The sequence below is a fragment of the Saccopteryx leptura genome, chromosome 13 (assembly GCF_036850995.1).
Source record: "Saccopteryx leptura isolate mSacLep1 chromosome 13, mSacLep1_pri_phased_curated, whole genome shotgun sequence".
Taxonomy (NCBI): Eukaryota; Metazoa; Chordata; class Mammalia; order Chiroptera; family Emballonuridae; genus Saccopteryx; species Saccopteryx leptura.
The window spans coordinates 19,577,429-19,601,405 of NC_089515.1; the positions used below are offsets into that span (position 1 = coordinate 19,577,429).

At 39.5% G+C, this 23,977-nt stretch overlaps 1 non-coding gene across 1 annotated transcript; it reads left to right on the forward strand.

The window, feature by feature from the left end:
* The first annotated feature begins 19,998 nt into the window (after window positions 1-19,998).
* Window positions 19,999-20,074, forward strand: TRNAD-GUC (transfer RNA aspartic acid (anticodon GUC)). The gene has a single exon. It is a non-coding gene; the product is annotated as a tRNA-Asp (tRNA).
* Window positions 20,075-23,977: the final 3,903 nt, after the last annotated feature.

Sequence of the window (23,977 nt, forward strand, 5' to 3'; positions counted from 1 at the left end):
AAACCTTGTTTTCCTATGTTCTTTTGTTTGTTTGATAGAATAAGTTTCGTAACAATGAGTTTCATGACAGTAAAAGTCATGCAAACCATCACTTGCCACTTTCTCATGTCAGTGATTTAGAATCTAAGAACCCAAATCACAAGCACAGAGGAAATGCAGAAGCTTGGCAGCTGACAACGGGGTACAAATGGGCATGACTTTAAAAGGGAGTAAAGCGCCCCTCAGAAATGAATCATTTTGTAGAAACATGTGTACGAAGAAAATACAGGGAAGAAACTTCAAGAGCAGATTATTGATGAATGTTCATTACGCTAAAGAGGATCAGCTGATATTCTGAGGTGGTACTACCAGTAATAAAAATAAGTAGCCTAATGGTTTGATAGTGTCCCTTTTTTATCGAGCGCCATGCAATGTGATGCCATGCATTTTGCCAAAGGCTTTGCAAGATGATCTTATATGAGCTCACAGCGATCACATCCAGTATATAGAGTACACTCTTCACTTCCCAGAACACCAGTTATAAGTCTGCAAAATGCTACTAAAGTCACAAAGCTGGTTTAAATTGGTAGACACAGATTTTAAATTCAAGTCCAGCAGACTCCTGAAATAAACCTTGCTATCTTGAAGGAACTGAACTGATAAATGAAAAAATTTGACAGAACTATGCCTGTAATATTTATTTATTCATTTCATAAAACCTATTATACCTTTGATAAAATACTACGTTTTAATTCCGTTGCATTTGTCACTTCAGTAAACAAACATAAAGACAAAAGAGAAAAAGTGCCAAACAACCAGGGGGTGACAACTTATATCGTTGTTTGTCAGGTATTATTTAATATTTTTTCATTAATATTTTAAAACTCTTTCTTATAATCTAGTTTTTTATACCACTTTTACTGTTCTTATTTAAGTATTAAATGCATGAAATAATAAAATACCTTTCGGTATATAGTTTTTTTATACTTAAAACGGTCATTAGGGCAGAGAACCGGTTGTTAAATTATTTGAATCCCACCACTGAATAGAGGTTATATGCGAGGTACGAAGTGAGCACCAAGCTTTCTGTGATGTTTCTGTACTCTGGGGTGTCAGTCCAACCAGAGGACCCTCTGCCTAGGAGGAATCTGCAGTATTAGCATCAGTTTCCAAATGCTCTTGCTGTGACAACCTCTTGATTTTTTTTTTCTTGCACCTTGATTTTCTAACATCGAATGACTCTGAAGTGCAGAAAGCTCACTCACTTGTGCTCGGGGATAACCAACCAACTGAAGTGGAAAAGGAGGGGATTAGCAGTCTCTCTCTACCCTGCCTCTCTGCGGCCTCTCCTCTCGGGGAGGTAAATGAGCTGGTACAGCAGCTCACACTGATGGCCTTCATAATCCATTCTCAACTCACAGCACCTGCCAACGTGTGGCTCTGTGATTTCCCAGGCAAATGGTGACTGCGGGGACAGTGAATGGCCATGTGAGTGGTACCGTGGGAATCCGCTCTGACTGATTGATTTAGAGTACTCTGCCACCAGGACTGGGGAGAAATAACCCAAGGCATTTTCAAACTTACATACTTGGATTTACATATTTATAGAAAACCATATAGTCCTTTGCCTTTTCTAGCCAGCTTCTCTCTGAAGCCAATCTGTATCGTCACCTGGGTGGTCTTCCCTGTGCTGTGCATTATCTTCGATAAGTCAGCCTGTCCATCCCACTCCTTGTACTCCTATGTAATTAAAATATGAGAGTGGTCTGGGCTCTTAGGTGATCCCTCTCCTTCTCCGACTCTAACCCTAACGCTGCTTGATTTTCTTTTAAACATAAGCAAACCCAATTTACTTTAGAGATACTGATAAACACATGCACATTTCATTATGTTTTAAGTCAGCACCCGCTGTTAAACCCAAAATCTTCCCTATTTTTTCACTTTGTGGGTTTTTTTTTACCTTTTTTTTCTTTTATTTATATTTTTGACTGTTTCCTTTCTTTTCCACCACTGAATAGAGGTTATATGCGAGGTACGAAGTGAGCACCAAGCTTTCTGTGATGTTTCTGGACTCTGGGGTGTCAGTCCAACCAGAGGACCCTGGTCTTTTTCCCCCTAGTCTCTTTTCTATCTATAAAGTTTACTAATTGCAATACTTGATTTTGACAAACTCTGATTTTGATTTCAAGCTCAGTGAAAGAATGCTTACACAGGCCATGGGTTTGTTGCTGGTGACATCAAAAGAAGGACTTAGGAACACATACTAAGTTCTACTGTGCAGCTAAAACACCATGCATCCTTCCTGTGGGTGAAGTGCAGAGCACATTCCTAGCAGCTGTGGCTGATGCAAGGCTGTGAGAATACTCCAGCTCCCAGAACCCTCCTGGGCACACCCAGGAAGGAAGCTCGTCCGCTATAAGGAAGTGACTTAGCGCCAACCATGCAGCTCCCTGATCTTTTCAGCCATTGGCTATGAAGGACACACTGTAACATCCTATAGGCTGAACCCACGTATATAAGCTAGCTTACTTCCTGGATAAAGTGGATCTGCATCACTGAACCTGGTCCCCGGAGTCAGGTCTTTGCGTCTCTGTCATCCTCACCCCCGGCAGGACTTGTCCACACTTTCCCTCCAGACTTTCAATGTATGTTAACTGTTTAATAATAAAATTAAACTGCTCTTTCTTTAAATAACTCACACGTAGTTTAGCTAAGCCCTTGCAGTTTGCTCTTTTCCATCCTATGCTAAAGAGATTGATAGAGATCATACACAATTACCCAGATTTGTTTTTGTTTTCCACTTCTAAGAAAAAGCTTAGTGCAGCTTGACCATTAATGCAGGGGTTGGGAACCTTTTTGGCTGAGAGAGCTATGAATGCCACATATTTTAAAATGTAATTCCGTGACAGCTACACAATGACCCATATACGTTCGGCATTATCCAATAAAAACTTGGTGTTGTCCCGGAGGACAGCTGTGATTGGCTCCAGCCACCCACAACCATGAACATGAGTGGTAGGAAATGAATGGATTGTAATACATGAGAATGTTTTATATTTTTAATGTTGTTATTTTTTTATTAAAGATTTGTCTGTGAGCCAGATGCAGCCATCAAAAGAACCACATCTGGCTCGCGAGCCATAGGTTCCTGACCCCTGCTTTAATGCATCGATTTTGTAGAAGTAGAAAACTACGCCATTTTTCCTTCGAGCATGGACCTTGGGCAGGCCTCAGAGAAGTTGGCCGGTCTGTATAGCCATTCCATCAGCCCCCGTGCTCTAGGCTGTGACTGGGGATTGCTCGCCCCGCTCGGGGAGAGGCTGCGGAGCAGGTGCGCCAGGCAGAGTCAGAGCAGGGGACCTCCCGCTGCAGCAGGTTGTTTTCTCCCGCCTCATTCTTCCTGCTTTTCCTTTTCATTAAAATATAGTTGGGGCCCTGGCCAGTTGGCTCAGCAGTAGAGCATCGGCCTGGCGTGCGGGGGACCTGGGTTCGATTCCCCACCAGGGCGCATAGGAGAAGCGCCCATTTGCTTCTCCACCCCCCCCCCCTCCTTCCTCTCTGTCTCTCTCTTCTCCTCCCGCAGCCAAGGCTCCATTGGAGCAAAGGTGGCCCGGGCGCTGGGGATGGCTCCTTGGCCTCTGCCCCAGGCGCTAGAGTGGCTCCTGTTGGGGGCAGAGCGACCCCCCGGAGGGGCAGAGCATCGCCCCATGGTGGGCAGAGCGTCGCCCCTGGTGTGCGTGCCGGGTGGATCCCGGTGGGGCGCATGCAGGAGTCTGTCTGACTGTCTCTCCCCGTTTCCAGCTTCAGAAAAAAAAATACAAAAAAAAAAAAAAAAAAAAATATATATATATATATATATATATATATATATATATATATATATAGTTGGGAAGTTTGTAAAATTGGAACATATTTTTATACGAGTGGGTTTTTTTTTAGGTCCTCAGAGTGACACACAACGCAGCAACTTACGCTGCTTCATTCTCGCTGAACCTCTTCAGGTCTGCCCTGCCCCCTCTCCAGCCATCTGTGCAGGCTCTTGGCGAACAGTCACCTATTCCGCCTTTAACAGGAGTGGCTTCTCTGTCTGGGCTCTGAAAATATGTGGAATGCGAGCGCGTGTTTAGGCTTTGGGTTGGTGAAACTATATTTCCTTTATTTTCCTCTAATAAGGAATTGGTAATTTCATAAGCAAAGTCCTTACTGACAAAGATCTTGGGAATTTCTGAAAAGTCAGCTATGGATGGAGTAATTCTTCCTCATCTACTCCTTTTCCGAGATATACTGACTTTGAAAGGTTGGTGTTTAACCTCTTTCCCATTAGGTTTTAGCAGTAATGGTCTTTAAAAACAAGCTGAACCTTAAAGAATTTAAAACATCTTAAATTTGAGATTTTGAGAAGTTAAAATAATCACCTACAAGGTCACCTGTTCATCAGTGATGAAACCAAGATTTCAACCCAGGCACTTTGACTCTGGAGATAGAGGCTTTTCCTACTGTTTCCCTGCTCAATAGATCGGTTGAAAAATATAAATTAAAAATGGTAAATAGAGCATGTTTGAATTCATGAATACATGGGTGTGAGCACAAGAGTGAGTGTGTGTTCCATCCGGGGCTCAGGGACTATTTCCAAAGCTCCCACCTGTGACTGCCCAGGAACAATCCATCTTACTTGCTCTAGGAGGCTTGCTCAGCCAATACCAACTCCTAAGGATATATCAGCAGTTTCCGTGTTCTTCCAGAAAATCTTACTCTGTTGACTCTAAACAGACAGCCAGATACTGCTCCAGCAAAAACTGGTTTATTCAGGAACAACAATAAATGGCAATTAGGGACGTGGTCACAGGGCAAAACACAAGCGAGGAGAGCAAAGGAGAGAAATGTTCTTTTCTAGAGGACCCTGGAGCTCAGAAGGGTTGTTGAAAACAATCCATTGGAGGAAACTGGGAGTTTGAAGTATAGTGGGTTTTCATTGGCTGAGTTGTGAGAGTCTTCCATTGGCTGAGTGGTTACCAGGCAGAGGGGAAGATCCTCCTCCTCCTTACTGTGGCAATGGAGGAGAAAAACATCTTCCTGTTGGAGACAAAAAATACATCTCTCTTTCTCTGGGATAATTGAAGATAGCAGCGAGTGTGAGACCTCTCCCTACAGACTCTCCTGATTCCAACTTTAAGGAGGTTTCTCTTTATTAATCTTCATAGTGTTTAGCCCAGCCACTCCAAGTAATAGTAAATGGTCAATAGATGTTTTTTTTTTAATTCAATAATCCAATAAAGAGAAAGGGAATGGCAAATCAGAGTCACCCCAATAAATGCCTCCAATTCTGGAAGCTTTTCTATTTCCCCCTAGTTTTATTATTTTTTTTAAACAAGTTTTTCCCTCTCCTTCTTTATTCTTTCTTGGTCCTTCATTTGGTCTTTTTTCACAGTCTTCTCAATGTGTTCTCTCTCATCTTCCTCGTCCTTGTTGTGTTTTACTCCGTGTCTGTGGCTTTCTGGAAAGCTCTCACCTTTCTCCTCATTTTTTCCCTGTTTTGTTTTTCTCAGACTTTTTCTTTCAAGTTTTCTTTCTTACATGCCTACCCTCTGAGTTCAAGTCCTATTTGGAAAGTGAATATAAATATAACTGCTTCAAAGTTCAGACAATATGGGTAAGCTTTGTCTGCAGAAAAATTTTATAGCTTATAAATTTGAATTATTGTAGAGGGTCTTGACAAACTGTTATTCTTCATTGTAGATGTTTTCACAAGAATTGCTGAAGATGAGAATAAATGCTTAATGGATCCTGTAGTAAAATTCATTCAGCAAACAGCAATCAAATTAAAGAGCCACTCTGGTCAGGCGGGGGATTGAATTGTGATAAAGTTTGTCAATGAGGATAGGCTTTCACCCAACCTGGAGACAGAGCCATCATGATGGGGCAGTAACCAGAAGTCCAGGCAGTAGTCAGCAATATTGGGGTCTGACAGCTGGTCCCTGGACCAGGACTTGATAGTCAGTGAGCCCTGTTTCCTTCTACTTTCTTAGCTATCAGTTCCCTGTCTTGGGTACTGGGAACAATTTAAAGGCAGAAAATCGGAAATAGGAAACAAGGCAAGTAGCTGGTTGCTATGAATAGAGCATAATATTTCACTAAATAAACCCAGGAAAAGCCAGTTTCTTCCCTGCTTGGAGGGGAGCTATCCAGTCAGAGACAACACTGTGGGATTAATGATAAAATCTTACTGGCATTCCACGGGCTGTGCTGCAGACATAATTGAGCTGTGGGCTAACACCATGAGACAGACTGGCAGAGCCTCTAACTGTCTCAGCTGATGTAGAATTTCTCTGCAGCATTCTGTTTGGGCAAATTCTTGCTTACCTGGGAAACTCATCCTGACACTGTGCTGTGATTTCTAGTACATACATTGAAGTTTAATTGTTTTAGTTAAAAAGACATATACAGTTCTTTACAAACACAGGTTTTAATTCTCTGATGTGGTTATAAGGATTCAGAGAAATGGGACACAGCCTAGACTCACTGCTTTTTGCTCTCAGTGTCGTGCACCAAACGAGACCTCAACCTTGTACTTTCTGAAGGGTCTGATGCATGATTGAACAGAAATGGACTTGGAATAAATGCAGACAAACTAGATTGACAGGTAATGACACAAATCACTGATCCAAGATAGTATGTCACTATTAACGTCATCGCCTCATCTTTAGCGCTAGGTTGCTGTCTGCCTCCTTTATGATTTCTGTGTGAAATCTTTGTGGTTAAAGGAGAGACAGCTCACAAACCTTGAACTAGCCATAAAACTAAAGTCCTTTGGTAGGCAGTTGCCTTGAACCTCAATTCAGGGGAAAGCTCTTCTGGAAATGTGTATTTTGGTCTTCGACTATTTATAGATCATCTTTGTTACACGTGTTACCTTACCTGACCAACACAGGAGGACTTCAATGTCTATTCTCCCGTTTAATCTGGATGCAAGTCAGCTGCTTAATTGTGCACAAGAGTGAATATATAAGCAATGCTATGAGTCTGGTACCCTTCTGAAAAGCATATACTGCATATACGTGTTCCACAAAACGACTGCCATGGTGCAATTGAAGAAGGAATAAATCTTACCATCTTAATGACAGCCTGTGAAACCAAAACCATGCAATATGGATTTCTCTGAGAAAATGGAAACTTGTATTCTTTGACAGTGTAATTATTACATTCTGTCAAATTACTTGGCTTTCTTTCATAAAAATCACTTAATACTTCAAGCACATATTACTTTTGCCATCAAATATCACTTTGGGGAAAGTTAATAATTTAGAAACTTTTATATTTAAAAATGGCAGATCTAGCTGATGAATGAGGGTCATAACCAGAGAGCTCGCCCGCCCTGGAAGTCTTGTGTTTGCTCCAGTCTCAGAGGAAGGCTCTAGAGAGAACAGAGGGTTGCTCCTTAAAGAGACTCTGCTTAAGAGATTTGGAAGTCTCAGTGTCATAGACTATTGAAAATAGATTAAGAAGGTGTTGTGACTTTTATTTAAAAGAGAGCCATTTCCTCTCCAGCAATAGTCTCCTTTATTTTGTGACATTTTAACTCAAAGCAAAGGTCTCGTTTTTGCAACGTCTATGATCTCTAAGCCAATGCTTGCTGGTAAGTGAAATACATTTTTATTCTTATGACAGCAATTATAGTAATAATGATAATTTTCACTGGCTTTTACTAAGTGATTAATATATTCCTGGCACTCTTCTAGGTTCTTTATGCATCCTATCTTGTTTAACTTCCTTAACAGTGGGAGATAGGTTATGTCATTAACCTGTTTTCCAGAAATGGAAATAGAAATTTAGTAATATTAAATAACTCTTGCCAGGTCACATACATAATACATGTTCCAGTATGAACTTGTACCTGGACAATCTGAGTAAGAACCAATCATGATAACTACTTCACTTGACTGCTTTTCTATAACGGGTGTCGATTACAGAGTACTATTTCTTGAGCACGTGGGAAGTAGTTCTGCATATGAAACTCATAACAAATTAGATAGATTTCCAACTTTTATTTTATAGATGAAGAAACTGAGGCTTTTAGAGATTAATTTGTATGTCCACAGTTGCTCTGCTCATATTAATAAATTTTCAAAAATCTTGAAATCTCAGTCTTAAATGTTAGAGGATGTTAGACTTTTTAAATCTCCAACATCATCCCATTTTCTTACTAATTTTTGCTTCTTATCCATCTCTGCATAAACACAGCTTTTGCTATTGGAAAGACTTTTAGACACTAGCAGAGAGAGTTTTTTATACTTCAAGATAATGGAGGAGATAATGAAATATATTTGGTACAAAAGAGATCCTGTCATTATCTTGATGTTTTTCCTAGCTTGATTTTTAAGGGTTGAAAAAATACACATTCAGATCTAATTGGATGAGTTTGATATGTAGAGAGAAATTGTATATATCTTTCAATGTCAAATTATCATTCAAGAGACTAAATTTTCTTCCAAGGATTTGTGACGACTATGGAGTTGGAAGCACCCACTGTCTCAGAGAGATATATAAAAGAAGGATTTGGTTGGGTTGTCAGGTGTATTTGGGGTAATGACATGTGTTTGGTTCCTGTGTTTTCCATAAAATGCCTTGAAACACTCTATATAAGGATTTGACTTAATGCTCACTGTACGCAGGACACAAGTATTAGATCAATTTGATTGAAGCACAGATGTGGGGAGCAAATGTGAGGCATTAGATTCAGACCCATGACCGGAGGGGACTGGTTTGTGATTTTGCTATAGTAGACATGTGTTTGTGTAAATACAGAATAGGAAACAACATCTAAGAAAATAACAACTTAAAAGAGGATAGAGACAAAACTTATGAGATAACCCCGAATGGCAGAAGTATAATATTTTTCAGATGCTAAAAAAAAAAAAAAAAAGACAAAATATGCTTGGAGCATAGAGACTGTACTGTGAGATAAGGCTATAGGGTCTGCAAAGAAGGGACCAGGAAGAATTTGAAGATTATATTAAGTATCCTTATTTGTATCCCAGAACAAAGAAAATGTATTCGAGAATTTGAATTAAAAGTCAAGTTCCTCTGCCGTGGTCAGATGGTTGGAAGGTACAACAGTGGAAGTAGGAGACCAGCTGGCCAATTAGTTCAGATAAGAGATGAACAGAGGCTTTGACAAGGGTGGTGGTGGAGTTGAGGAGATACAATCTCTTGATAACAGACAAAGAGTAAATGGGGGGGGGGGAGTAGAAATAACCAACACCAGCTTTGTCTAGTCCAGTGTTAGAGCTCCATGTTGTACAAGAATGTTAGTGAGAACGTCCCTACCTTAGATCCCCCCCCCCAAATTCTTCATGTGCCTATTGAAAATTACCATGTAGACCATTGAATCAATTATGGTTAGTCTTTTTATTCTTTGCCAATAGAACGTGAAAATGTATTTGATCCCAGAAAACTCTTAATAACCTTTTTTTATTTTCCTTGTCCAAAAGCCATTTTATATGTTCAAAGTAAAATAAATGCAGACTGGTGAAATGTAGTATTCCATCATTCCACAATTAGTTTATTAAAAATTACCAGTTTAAAAACTCCTAAAGTCTGAGCTTTGTCTAGGAAATAAATTTCCTACTTTAATACGTATTGTAATTTACTCTGAAATAATTACTTTGGGACTGTGGATGAAAGGAGTTGGGCTGAGATACTCCAGTATATAATTTTAGACTTGATCTTCCTGGCAAGTATTAGGCAGCATTAACTGCAACAAGGCTGTTGTGGATGGCCATATATCTCTGAATTTACGTGTACACATATGTGTATGTATAGTCATGGTTTGTCAGGAACAGGGAGGTGTTTTTCTCCAACAAGAAGCGCATTTTTTGTATCAGTCATGAAAAATTGAAATGAGCATCTATGTGGCGAATGCCTTCTTACCCCCGCCACCTCCGTAACTCTATTCCAACACCTGACTTGAAAGCTAACACTTCCTAGGCAGATGACATAGAACAATTTCATCAGCTATTAATGACCCAAAAGGTGTATAGTTATTAACTTCTCTGCATTCTCCAGCAGGTGAAAATGAATGCCCGAGTTAATGGGAACTTGGATGACAAACATGTTGGAATCACGAATTGGGACCTGGGCGCTTCTGAGAACTTGAGCAAATACGTAGCCTTGAGAACTACTAGGTTGTGATTTGGGAAACAGATAACCAAAGACCAATTTCGTTGATTAGTAAATTCCACAAGAATTTGGGTACTGGTTCTGTTTCCTAAATAAATCATACATTGAAGAAGTATATAATTTTTAATCATATAAACAGTGTTCTCCCAGGCTTAGCTTGACTCATGTCACTTTACAAGACAATGACTTTCTTAGAGCTGGGGCATGGGCCCAAACTCTATATAGTACTATAAATTAGGATGCTTTAGAAAATTTCCAAATAATGCTCAAATTCAAATCTTCACTAGGGTCATTGACCTTTTCTGGGAAAATTGCACTACAAACCTCAAACAGGCTACATCTAAGGGGCCTGGGGTATAGACTTTATTTTTGCAACACTTCCCTGTATCTTCATTTTTTCTCTCTCTCTTTCTCCAATCTTTTCTCTTTCTTCCGAGTCCCCTCCTGCCTTCTCTGGGTGAGAACGTAAACATGTCAAAAAATCTTACCCACTTTCACTGTGCTTACTTCTGCTCATCCTTCAGACCTCAGAATAAACTTCATTCCCTCAGTGAAGTCCACCTACCCTCGGCAACCCACCTCACCAGCCTCCCGTTCCTCCCACTATATTCTGTCCTGCTTTTTATGTCATCTCATTTAATGCTGCTATTTATTCTGCACTTAATTGCTGATTTGCTTGTATAACATCAATGCCAGCCAGGGACCTTCTTGCCTTTTGAAATCCGGCCACGGCCTGTGAAGGCTCACCCCTCCCCAGGCTGGCTGCTGTTAGAGAAGAGGAGGTGAGAGAGGCTCTGACTCTGCATACTCTGAACAACCTTGGCATAGCGTCAGTAAGAAAGTTGAGATGTAACGGCCTATTCTTTGGACTCTGTGTTGAAACTTTGCCAGTGCTCAGTTTTAACAGCAGCAAAATGACAATAATAACTAAAAGCATTTATGACTCTATTGTACTTTATTGCAGACTTCTTGAGGGAGAGTATCTGGAAATGGCCTCCTAGGCAAGGCACACAGGTGCCCCTGTCACACCTATTTCTACTCATCTCCTGCTCCTGGAGCTGGTCCAGAGCCCAGATGAATCTCCTGTGTTATTCAGAGCACCTTCTCCCCGGAAAACCTGGGCATCAGCCAGCACTCGGGCAATCAGGCTGAAGGGAGGGAAGTGCAGCTCTGACCCCAAGTCCTTATCCACATTTTATCCAACAGGTTTCTCTCTCCAAGAGAAATCCTGGAGCTGCTGCTACAATATCACAATTTTCTCTGGCTTGTTTTGCCCTCCTGTTTCCCTCCTGAGGTTATATGTACGTGAGAACAGGGAAGAGGCACATAGCAGTTCTGATGCTAATTCTTAGAGCCCTTGTATGACCTTGAATGAGTTACTTCTTCTTTCTGGGACTTACTGGTATCATATATAAAAGTTTGATTTGATGACTGACTGTGTTTAAAACCCTGATAAACAGTTAATTTGGAGGCTCGAGTGCCTGAGAGAGGGAAGCAGGGAGTCTCCACAGGTGTGGTTAGTCTTCTGTTTATTGGTGTATGCTTTAGTCACAAGCTCTATTCACTTGGTGTAAATTCACTCAGCTATGCACTTATGATTTGTTCACTCCTCTGTTATGGTTTGTTCAGTAAGAATATTTGCCTTAAAGTCAAATCAACCACAACAGAAACATGTCTAAATCCTTGGTAGTTAAAAAACAACAACTGGTATAAACACATGCAAAATAAGCAAACAGACAGACAACACAAAAAGTACAACACCTCATATGAATTCTCATCTATTTGGGGAGATGACTACTTTCAGAGGACTGAGATGAAAAGTAACTGTTAGAAGAGAAAGGTATACTAGCCACAGCTCTAAATTGGATGGGTTATTCTTGGTAGCAAACACTTCATTAAAAGATCATCTAGCCTGACCAGGTGGTGGTGCAGTGGATAGAGCATCGGACTGGGATGTGGAGGACCCAGGTTCGAGACCCCGAGGTTGCCAGCTTGAGAGCGGGCTCATCTGGTTTGAGCAAAGCTCACCAGCTGGGATCCAGGGTCGCTGGCTAGAACAAGGGGTTACTCGGTCTGCTTAAGGTCCCGCGGTCAAGGCACATATGAGAGAGCAATCAATGGAGGACCCAGGTTCGAGACCCCGAGGTTGCCAGCTTGAGAGCGGGCTCATCTGATTTGAGCAAAGCTCACCAGCTGGGATCCAGGGTCGCTGGCTCGAACAAGGGGTTACTCGGTCTGCTTAAGGTCCCGCGGTCAAGGCACATATGAGAGAGCAATCAATGAACAACTAAGGTGTCGCAACAAAAAACTGATGATTGATGCTTCTTATCTCTCTCTGTTCCTGTCTGTCCCTATCTCTCCCTCTCTCTCTGACTCTATGTCTCTGTAAAAAAAAAATTATCTAATGTAAGCTTCCCTTTGAAATATGGCTTGAATACTGCAGTCTGTTTTTTAATTAAAGTTTACTCAAAGGCATTATGATATATAATAAGTTGAACATAGGAGTATTAAATTGAAACCTGCAGCCACCACAACCTCAGAATCTTAGCAGCTAGGTTGTTGCCATGTGGGTCTGTACAACCACAGCCCGATGTCACAGGATATTAAAGCTCTTAGAACACAGGAAGACCAGAAGAATAATCAAGACAAGCAGATCTGTTAACAGATCAATTCAGATAAATACAAGCCTTTCTTTGGCCCTAATGGTAACCTTCAATTACCAGTATGCTGAAAACTGTGTTTACAATAAATGGTCTGCAAACAGTTTAAGATAAAGAAGAAGATATCTTGGCCCCCAGACACTGAGTGCCACTGTGACTTCAAGTCATGAATTGAAATTTGATTTCAGATGAGGAGGGTCCAATTCTGATCTTAAACACACAGGAAGTTTCTTGGGAGCTTTGAGACACAGCTCCTTGTGCAATCTGGGAGTAAAGACTATCTTCTTGTACAAGTTAGTGCCCGTAGGCTATAGTGAGTGTTGGAAAATTAAAGTTTTATAAAAAGAGGAGTCATAAGAGTGTAAACTGAAGAACCATTTTGAAGAGGAGTCTAGTAGTCCCTACTAAGCTGACTATATATATATCTCCTATGGTTGAATGACTTCACTCCTAGGGCTATTCCCTGGAGAACCCTGATTACTTGTGCAATCTCAGACATGTATAAGAATATACGTAACATCATTTTGTTAAAAGTAAAAATTTGAGAAGGCAGAACCTAAATTTCTATCAATATAAAAATGTACAAGTAAAATATGTTGTACTGTACAATAATATCTGATTGACCAATTAAAAGAAATGCATTAGAATCTCTCACAGAGTAAAAGTAAGCTGCAGAAGGAAGAAAACTATCATCACATTAAAACCATAAACGACAATGCTGTATATTATTTAGAGATTGATTTATAAGTGATTAATATCAGCTATACTTGAATGATAGTATGAAGTTCAATAAGCAGTTACCTCTAAAAAAGCATATAAATAATTTAAAAAATAAAACTGTAATCCATCTACCTACTCATATGCTCATTTCTTCATATATGCAATACAGTTTTTTCAGAGCATCTTACTTGTCCTACTCTCTCTTCTAAGGGCTAACAGACCAGCAAAAAAAGAATGTAATATAGTCCTTGTCCTCCACAGTTAATTGAAAGATACAGCAGGGGATTGAGACCCTAGTGTCAGCATTTAATGGTGGAGGAAACTGTTGCAAATGAAGATATGGCTTGAAGCAGAAGTATACGGAGCCTGACTCTCAGAGTGTGATGAAGGAAGGGGAAAATAATGGGAAGGGCAAAACCAACTCTGCAAGCGCAGAGTTTTAACCCCCGCATTAGGTTCTTCGTCTTCCCTTCTAAGATGTGGTGACACCCATTGATTTGACAACTGACCCCATTCAAGCTCAGGTATTTCAAACAGGTCTTACAATAGCCTAAAGTTTATACTGTGGTGTGTGTACTTTTTTTTTTAATGTTAGATGACACTGATCAGTGATAGGTGTCATATAATTAGTCACTTCGTATTGGAAAGAACACTGTTTTCCATACTGTCCTTTATTAAAGGACATAGTGGGACCGGGACCGACTGGAGCTGACTCTTCACCTCCAGAGCAAACAAGGATGTATTTATTATAGGGGGATCCATTGTCATTCTTGATAACATTTGTGTTGGCCTGTGGGGGGAGAGGGTTTATTAAGAAACAGGTTAGATTAGATCTCTTGCAAGGAGCTTTTTCTTGATACTCTGAGCTTCGACTTTCAAAAGGGAGAAACATCTTCAAATATTGCCATCTACCCTTAAGAAGCCCCTGAGGTGTCATCATATAATACCTGCCATTCCTTATTTAAGCCATATCATCACCAGTAATTTTAGTTTAGTTACTGCTTGGATGATCTTGAAAATAACAGCTTAGTGCAATTACTTCATTTATTTCTATCCTAAAATTATCTCTTTTGAAATTCAGAGGACTCCATATGTCTTGTATTTCAGAAATTTTAAAAAAGACAGTTCTCATCTGACTTTTTTCTGTAAGTATTACAACCTAATGCACAGTTCCTCATTCTGCCTTTATTTCTTGAGAATGAGAAGCTCTTCAATGTTAAGCCCAGTTTTACATATTTTATTTTTTAATAATCTTATAAGTAGGACAGGGAAGCTACTATTGAATTCTTTCCAAATAAGAAAACTAACCCGGAGAGAGGTTAATTAGCCTAGAACATCATAATGACCTACTGTAGTTCGAGGAAATTAGTTTCCACCCTCATGTTTTTCTATGCTACCTCACCTGAAAATGCAAGAAATTTCTACGTGCTCACGCACACGCGCGCGCATGCGCGCGCGCACACACACACACACACACACACACACACACACACACACATCGGACAGTAGGTAGAGGGAAAGAAGCTATATACACATTATGTAACCTGTTTTCTTTTCTCCCTAAAATAAGGAAAAAAATGGGTTGAGAAGATTAGTTCATAATGAGAACTTATAAATCCTGTTACATAACACTGAGGAACAATTTTTTTTTTCATTTTCTGTTGCATGAGGTTTTAGAACTGTTTCTATATATTTCTGCATCACTGATTCCAAATCTGAAATCCATTTTTTGGTGCATGCTCTAGTTTTTATGCAATTTTAATTTCTTTTTGTTACAGTTAATGGCATGCATTGGTTTTTAAATTGGAGTTAAAGGGCAACGACTCTTGGACTGAACATAACCACAAGGCAATTAATGTTTACAAACATCACTTGTACATAATTGTAGTTTTTTTTAAATGTAAAAAATTATTATCTGATAAAAAACACCCTCTTATTTTAAGATTAAATCATGGCTTCTTCAAATAGGCATAAATGTAAGAATAGTCATGACACCTTCTGTTATAGTATATGTGGCTGTTACCCACTTCAACGTCAAAGGCGCAATATTTCATCATTTGTGACACGTTCATATACGGCCTATTTTCAAGTTCCCCTTGGCGATCAAGACAAGAATTGGGCCCTTCCCATTGTGTGTCATAATTGTGAGGAAATGCTTCGTGACTGGACAAAAGAAAAACACAAAGAAATGCCTTTTGGTATTGCGATGGTTTGGCATGAACCTATGGACCACAGCAGTGACTGTTATTTCTGTCTGATCCATACAAAGGGCATCAGCAAGAAAAAATGGCATATGATCGCATATCCTAATATTCCTTCACAATATGACCTATCCCAATTTCTGAGACACTCCGGTTCCAGTTTTCAATGGTTTTATTTCTTCTAAGGACAAAGATAGTGAACATGATAATCAAGTGTATTTTGATAAGATGCATGAGGAAATGGTTGTAGAATCTGAAGGGTCTTCTTCTGATGCCAAGCAGTCATTAACCCCTCAGCAGTTTAGCCAACCTGAATTGAATGACTTAGTAAGAGATTTGGGCCTATCAAAGAAAGCAGCTTAATTATTAGCCTCCAGGCTTCAAGAAAAGAATGTACTTCACCAGTCAGCTAAAGTATCCCATTTCAGAAAGCGTGAACAAATTTTTGTGGACTTTTTTCCCAGAAGACAAACACTTTGTTTACTGTCATAATATCGGTAGTCTTCTCAGCCAGCTAAGGGTTACCACTTACAGTCCAATAGAATGGCGGCTATTTCTTGACAGCTCTAAACGGAGTCTGAAATGTGTTCTCTTACACAACGGTAATGTTTATGCAGCGGTTCCAATTGGTTATTCAACTCATCTGTGAGAAGATTATAATGACATAAAACTTGTCCTCAACTTTCTGAAGTATGAGGAGCATAACTGGATCATTTGTGTGGATCTTAAAATGGTAAATTTCCTGCTAGGACCACAGAGAGGTTTCACGAAGTATCCTTGCTTTCTGTGTTTGTGGGACAGCGAGCTTGGGAGAAACACTGGACACAGAAGGAGTGGCCAAAATGTGAAGCTCTGGAAGTAGGGATGCAAAATATTGTGAATGAACCTATAGTTAATCGAGACAGGATCATTTTTCCCCTACTTCACATCAAACTTGGCTTAATGAAGCAGTTTGTTTGGGCTTTGAATAGAGAAAGTGAATGCTTTCAACATATTATTTCTGCTTTTCCTGACTTGTTTTTTGAGAAGATAAAAGCAGGTGTATTTGATGGACCTCAAATTCGAACCCTCATATGTGATGAAGAATTTGCCAGGAAGATGAATAAGGAGGAGAAAGCAGCATGGCAGTCTTTTGTGGCAGTTACAAATAACTTCCTTGGCAACAAAAAAGCAGAAAACTATGAACTTCTGGTTCAAAGGATGCTGTTGGCTTTCTGCAACACTGGATGTAACATGAGTGTTAAGATTCACTTCCTGAACAGTCACCTTGATAAGTTTCCTGAAAATCTTGGAGCTGTTAGTGATGAGCAGACTAATGCTGGAGCATCAAACGAGATTGTCCTCAACAAGTACACAAACACAAGAGCTACAAACGCAAATTTTTGCCTGAATAGAATTTAAATAAGTTTTGCTCAAATTTTATGATTAAAATAAGTGTTATAATATGTTCTATTTTGAAATTGTAGACAAATTCTGATGCAATCATATATTTTAGTGTATTAGTGTATTTACTGCATTATATAAATTATTATATTTTCACAAAGATGATGCCCAAGAAGACATTCTACTTCATTATGTTAAACTAAATGTTAAAAATTTTACAATAAGATGAAAATCTAAAATATTGAATTGCAAAAAAACTGAAGCTTACAGAGAATAACTAATGTCAGATTTGAGATCAGCACACTCGAGTTAGGTAAGAACAAGTGTTTTTGTGGGTGCAACAAAAATTTTGTTTCCCAGTGAATTGGGCAGTCTCAGATTGCAATAATAACATAATTTTAGTGTAAAAAAATAAACAAAAAATTTATTGTTTTTAGACCAGTTCTAGGTTCACAGCAAAATGAGAGACAAGTGCATAGATTTTTCATATACCTTCTGCCCCCGCACATGCATAGCCTCCTCCATTATCAATACACCCCACCAGACTGAACATTTAACGTAATTAACAAAATTGTATCACATAGCTTATCATCCAAAGTTCATAGTTTACATTAGATTTCACTCTTGATATTGTACATTTTTTAGATTTTTTCAAGAATAGTGACAGGTGTCCATCTTTATAGTATTTAGTACACAGAGTATTGTCATTGCCCTAAAAATCTGCCTATAATACTGCATTTTTAATCCATGTAAACAATCCAAGAAACCTTGGACATTATATACTTTCAGGTATTCTTAATGTGAATCCAGGGATCATTTCATCTGATAACCTTTTATCAATTGCACTGACTCAGAAATAAAGAATTCTATAGTTAGGAAGTCAAGGAGAACCTGGGAAAGTTAACATTAAACAAGTTTCTTCCAGATCATATTTCTTAGAACCTTTAATGTGTTGATGTGAAAGCCAGATTTTTCTAGAAGGAACGTAGAATGCAGCATTTTCCAAACATTTGACTACAGAACTCTGTTTTTTTTTCTTTTTTTAATAGTGCATTTTACAAAACTCCTTTTGGGAAATACTGCTCTAATTCAACCCTGTTATTTTCCCTGAAGGAATTAAGATGTAGAGAGATGAAATGATTATTCAAGAATAGATAGCTTGTAAGGAAAATTATGCCATAGCGAGATGGAGAGAAATCACTGAATATCATTTTGTTAAAAAAAAAAACAATGGTGTGAATATAATTAGATGATGTTCTATGGCATAAATAATGCTAATGAAACAAATGTATTCTGCAGAAAACTAAATAGGGAATTGTGTAATATATGTATATGTCACATTTCTTAAAACATACATCATCATTAAACAGCATGCAGAAGGCACACAATTTTATTTTGGCAACAATACTACTACTCATGCATTAAATACCTATTAGACATCTGTAATACCAACAAGAGCTAGTGTTACCCAGACATATAGGAACTCTCTGAAAATAATATGCCAGATTGGTTTAATATATACATATATGTGTATATTTCATAGGCCCATAGATGGAGGAAGGGATTTTCATTTACATTAATTGTCTCATTTTGAGTAAACTAAGGCCCAGGTGGATCAAATAGCAGAAGCAAACACTTGGCTTTTGTCAGTGATGGCCCAAGAGTCCCTATTTCTACAGTTTCAAGTTTCTCCTAGAAGGCTTCGGTGTACTCCTTAGACCTAAAAGCATCACAAGCAAGTGTAGCTTAATGGCTATTCCTACTTAGATCTGATCCCAACATAGGGAAAAAGAGCTTTATATTAAATAAGTAAAAACAAAAAATGAATAGAGTAAATCAATTGTATAAATAAAGAAATAAAACTTGGAGTAAAAATGCTAGAAGCAAAAATCAAACCAAACAATTTTTTTAAGACAAAAGCAATAGAAAGGTTGTAATACTACTTGGAACTGGGAAGCATGATTTGGACTTCCAGTTAGAAATCCCAGGATTTGCTGTTTGGTGTGTTAAGGTGTCTTTGTTGGAATTGAAGATGGCAGCGAAGTAGGCGGACGCACAGACGCCCAGCTCTCACCACCAAACTGGAATGCAAATCCATTTAGAAAAAATAAGCATGAAAAACCAACTCTGGACTACAAGAACAGCTCTCAAAAACCAAGGAGTAAAGAAGAAGCCACTACAAACCTGGTAGAGAATGCCTGAGTCTCCCCTGCTTACAGGAATGAAGGGGGGGTGAGGCTGAGAGCCCAGAGGGGATCTCACTCCAGGGAAAAGAGCAGAAAATACTGCTCTCAGCCACTTGCCTGGTGATCAGGGAGCAAGGTGTATTGAAAAGACCAGCTTATCTCCCAAATGGAAAGGAGAGAGAGAGGAACAGACTGTGAGGAGCTAAGGAATGCAGGAGACGACCTAAAAAAGATGACTCATCCATACTAGAGCTGGCCATAGCTGGGGGAAGGACTGATTCTTCCACAAAACAGTACTGAATTGCTTCCAGATCAGAGATGTCCAGACATCTCTCCAGCTCCAATCAGCACAACAAGACACAGCTGAAAACAAGAAGTGGGGAGGAGGGGCAGTAACTCAGGTCTCCATGGAGATCTGAGATACACCTCCCCCTACTGAAGCTGAGAAAACACCCTGCCCCCAGAGAGATTAGTTGGTGGAAGAGGCCTTCAGAGTCTCAGGTTACACCCATCACATTCCTGGATACAGTTTCAAGGAAGCCCTCTGCTAAGATCAGTAAACAAGACTATCACCTGTTAAGAAAACAACCAAATCAAGACTTCAAAGCTGCCCAAATCAGAAAATGGATTACAAATAATAGCTGATACCAACCCAAGAAGACCTAGATATAACACAATTAAAAACTGGAGGCAGCCCTGGCCGGTTGGCTCAGCGGTAGAGCGTCGGCCTGTCGTGCGGGGGACCCGGGTTCGATTCCCGGCCAGGGCGCATAGGAGAAGCGCCCATTTGCTTCTCCACCCCCAACCCCACTCCTTCCTCTCTGTCTCTCTCTTCCCCTCCCACAGCCGAGGCTCCATTGGAGCAAGGATGGCCCGGGCGCTGGGGATGGCTCCTTGGCCTCTGCTCCAGGCGCTAGAGTGGCTCTGGTCATGGCAGAGCAATGCCCTGGAGGAGCAGAGTATCGCCCCCTGGTGGGCAGAGCGTCGTCCCTGGTGGGCATGCCAGGTGGATCCTGGTCGGGTGCATGCGGGAGTCTGACTGTCTCTCCCCATTTCCAGCTTCAGAAAAAATACAAAAAAAAAAACAAAAACAAAAACTGGAGGCAGACAACACCAAGCCTAGACTCAACCAACTCTACAAACAAAACACCCAAACACAGATAATGGGAAGACAATAAAGTGCAATCCAAATGAAACCACGAGAGAAACCTTCAGGAGATGAACTGAGTGATATGAAAATAATCAAACTTTCAGATGTGGAGTTCAAAATAATGATTGTAAGGATGTTTAGGGATCTTAGAACAACAATGGATGGTGGTAATGAACACCTAAATAAAGAAATAGCAAGAATAAAAAAGGATATTGAAATATTAAAAAAGAATCAGTCGAAGATGACAAATACAGTATCAGAAATGAAGACCACAATGGAAGGAATTAAAAACAGGATAGATAGAGGTGAGGATGGAATCAGCGAGTTGGAGGACAACTTAAATGAAGGCAAGAAAGCAGAGAAGAAAAAAGAAAAGAGACTCAAAAAGTCTGAGGAAACTCTTATCTCTGTGACAACATGAAGAGAAATAACATCCTCATCATAGGGGTTCCTGAAAAAGAAAAGAAAGAACAAGGGATAGAGAATTTGTTCAATCATATCATAGCTGAAAACTTCCCTAAATTAATGTAGGAGAAACTCTCACAAGTTCAAGAAGCACAGAGAACTCCATTAAAGAGAAACCCAAAGAAACCTACACCAAGACACATCATAATTAAAATACCAAAGCTAAGTGATAAAGAGAAAATATTGAAAGCTGCAAGAGAAAAAAGCTATCACCTACAATGGAGCCCCTATAAGGATGACATCTGACTTCTCAACAGAAAAACTTGAGGCCAGAAGGAAACGGCAAGAAATATTGAAAGTAATGCAGAACAAGAACCTACAAACAAGACTACTTTATCCAGCAAGGCTATCGTTTAAAATTGAAGGAGAAAAAAAAAGCTTCTCAGACAAAAAACAACTCAAGGAATTCATTATAACCAAACCAATGCTGCAGGAAATGTTAAGGGGCCTGTTGTAAACAGATTAAAGTGGGAAAAGAATATAGCAAAAAAAGGAATACAGCTTTAAAGAATAAAATGGCAATAAACAGCCTGACCTGTGGTGGTGCAGTAGATAAAGAATTGACCTGGAATGAAGAGGTCACCTGTTCAAAACCCTGGGCTTGCCTGGTCAAGGTATATATGGGAGTTCATGCTTCCTGCTCCTCCCCCCTTTCTCTCTCTCTCTCTCTCTCTCTCTCTCACTCTAACTCTCTCTCCTCTCTAAAATGAATAAATAAATAAATAAATGGCAATAAACAACTACATATCAATAATAACCATAAATGTAAATGGATTAAATGATCTAATCAAAAGACATAAGGTAGCTGCGTGGATAAGAAAACAGAACCCATACTAATGGTGTCTATAAGAGATACATCTTAAAACAAAAGATACACATAGATTGAAGGTAAAAGGACAGAAAAAATATTTCATGCAAATAGAAATGAAAAGAAAGCTGGGGTAGCAATACTTATATCAGACAAATTGGACTTTAAAACAAAGGATATAGTAAGAGATAAAGAAGGCCACTACATAATGATAAAAGGAGTAATCCAACAGGAAGATATAACTATTATAAATATCTATGCACCTAATATAGTAGCACCTAAATATATAAAGCAGACTTTGATGGATTTAAAGGGTGAGATCAATAGCAATACTATAATAGTAGGGGATTTCTATACCCCAGTAACATCACTAGATAGATGCTCAAGAAAAAAAAATTAGGCCCTGGCCGGTTGGCTCAGCGGTAGAGCGTCGGCCTGGCGTGCGGGGGACCCGGGTTCCATTCCCAGCCAGGGCACATAGGGGAAGCGCCCATTTGCTTCTCCACCCCCACCCCCTCCTTCCTCTCTCTCTCTCTCTTCCCCTCCCGCAGCCAAGGCTCCATTGGAGCAAGGATGGCCCGGGCACTGGGGATGGCTCCTTGGCCTCTGCCCCAGGCGCTAGAGTGGCTCTGGTCGCGACAGAGCGACGCCCCGGAGGGGCAGAGCATCGCCCCCTGGTGGGCAGAGCATCGCCCCTGGTGGGCGTGCCGGGTGGATCCCGGTCGGGCGCATGCGGGAGTCTGTCTGACTGTCTCTCCCTGTTTCCAGCTTCAGAAAGGTACAGAGGGGGAAAAAAAAAAAGAAAAAAAAATTAACAAAGAAACAGCAGACTTATTGGACACACTAGATCAACTGGATTTAATAAATATCTTCAGAACCTTTCACCTGAAAGCAGCAGAATATACAATCTTTTCAAGTGCTCATGGTACATCATCTAGGATAGACCACATGTTAGGGCACAAAAGTGGTCTCAACAAATTTAACATGATTGAAATTATATCAAGCTCTTTCTCTGATCACAATGGCATGAAACTAGAAATGAACCTCAACAGAAAAGCTTAAAAATTCTCAAACACATGGAAACTAAATAGCAGGTTGTTAAATAACGAATGGATTAAGAATGAGATCAAAGAAGAAATAAAAAAATTCCTAGAAAGGAATGACAATGAGAATACAACAACTCAAAATTTATTGGACAGAACAAAAGCAGTACTGAGAAGGAAATTTATAGCACTATAGGCATACCTTAAGAAGCTAGAAAAAGCTCAAATAAACAACTTAACCCTGCATTTAAAAGACTAGAAAAATAACAGCAAGTAAAGCCCAAATGTAGTAAAAGGAAGGAAATAATAAAGTTCAGAGCAGAAATAAATGCATAGAGGCTAAAGGAACAATGCAGAGGATCAATGAAATTAGGAGCTTGTTCTTTGAAAAGGTAAACAAGATCAATAAACTTTTAACTAGACTCACCAAGAGAAAGAGAGGGAGGACTCAAATAAGTAAAAATAGAAATGAGAGTGGAGAAATAACAACTGACACAACAGAAATACAAAGGATTGTAAGAAAATACTATGAAGAACTGTATGGCAAAAAAATAGATAACCAAGATGAAATGGCCAAATTCCTTGATACATACAATCTTCCAAAAATCAATCTGGAAGAATCAGAAAACCTAAACAGACTGATTACACCACATGAGATCGAAACAGTTATCAAAAAACTCCCAACAAAGAAAAGTCCGGGGCCTGATGGCTTAACAACTGAATTCTACCAAATATTCCAAGAAGAACTAACTCCTATCCTTCTCAAACTATTTCAAAAAATTCAAGAGGAAGGAAGACTTCCAAGCTTCTTTTATGAGGCGAGCATAATTCTGATTCCAAAACCAGGCAAAGACAACACAAACAAAGAAAATTATAGGCCAATATCTCTGATGAATATAGATGCTTAAATCCTCAACAAAATATTAGCAAACTGGATTCAACAATACATGGAAAAAAATCATACATCATGATCAAGTGGGATTTATTCAGGGGAGGCAAGGCTGGTACAATATTCGTAAATCAATCAATGTGATTCATCACATAAACAAAAAGGAGAAAAAACACATGATAATTTCAATAGATGCAGAAAAAGCATTTGATAAAATCCAGCACCCATTCATGATCAAAACTCTCAGCAAGGTGGGAATACAGGGAACATACCTCAACATAATAAAACCCACAGCCAACATTATACTCAATAGGCAA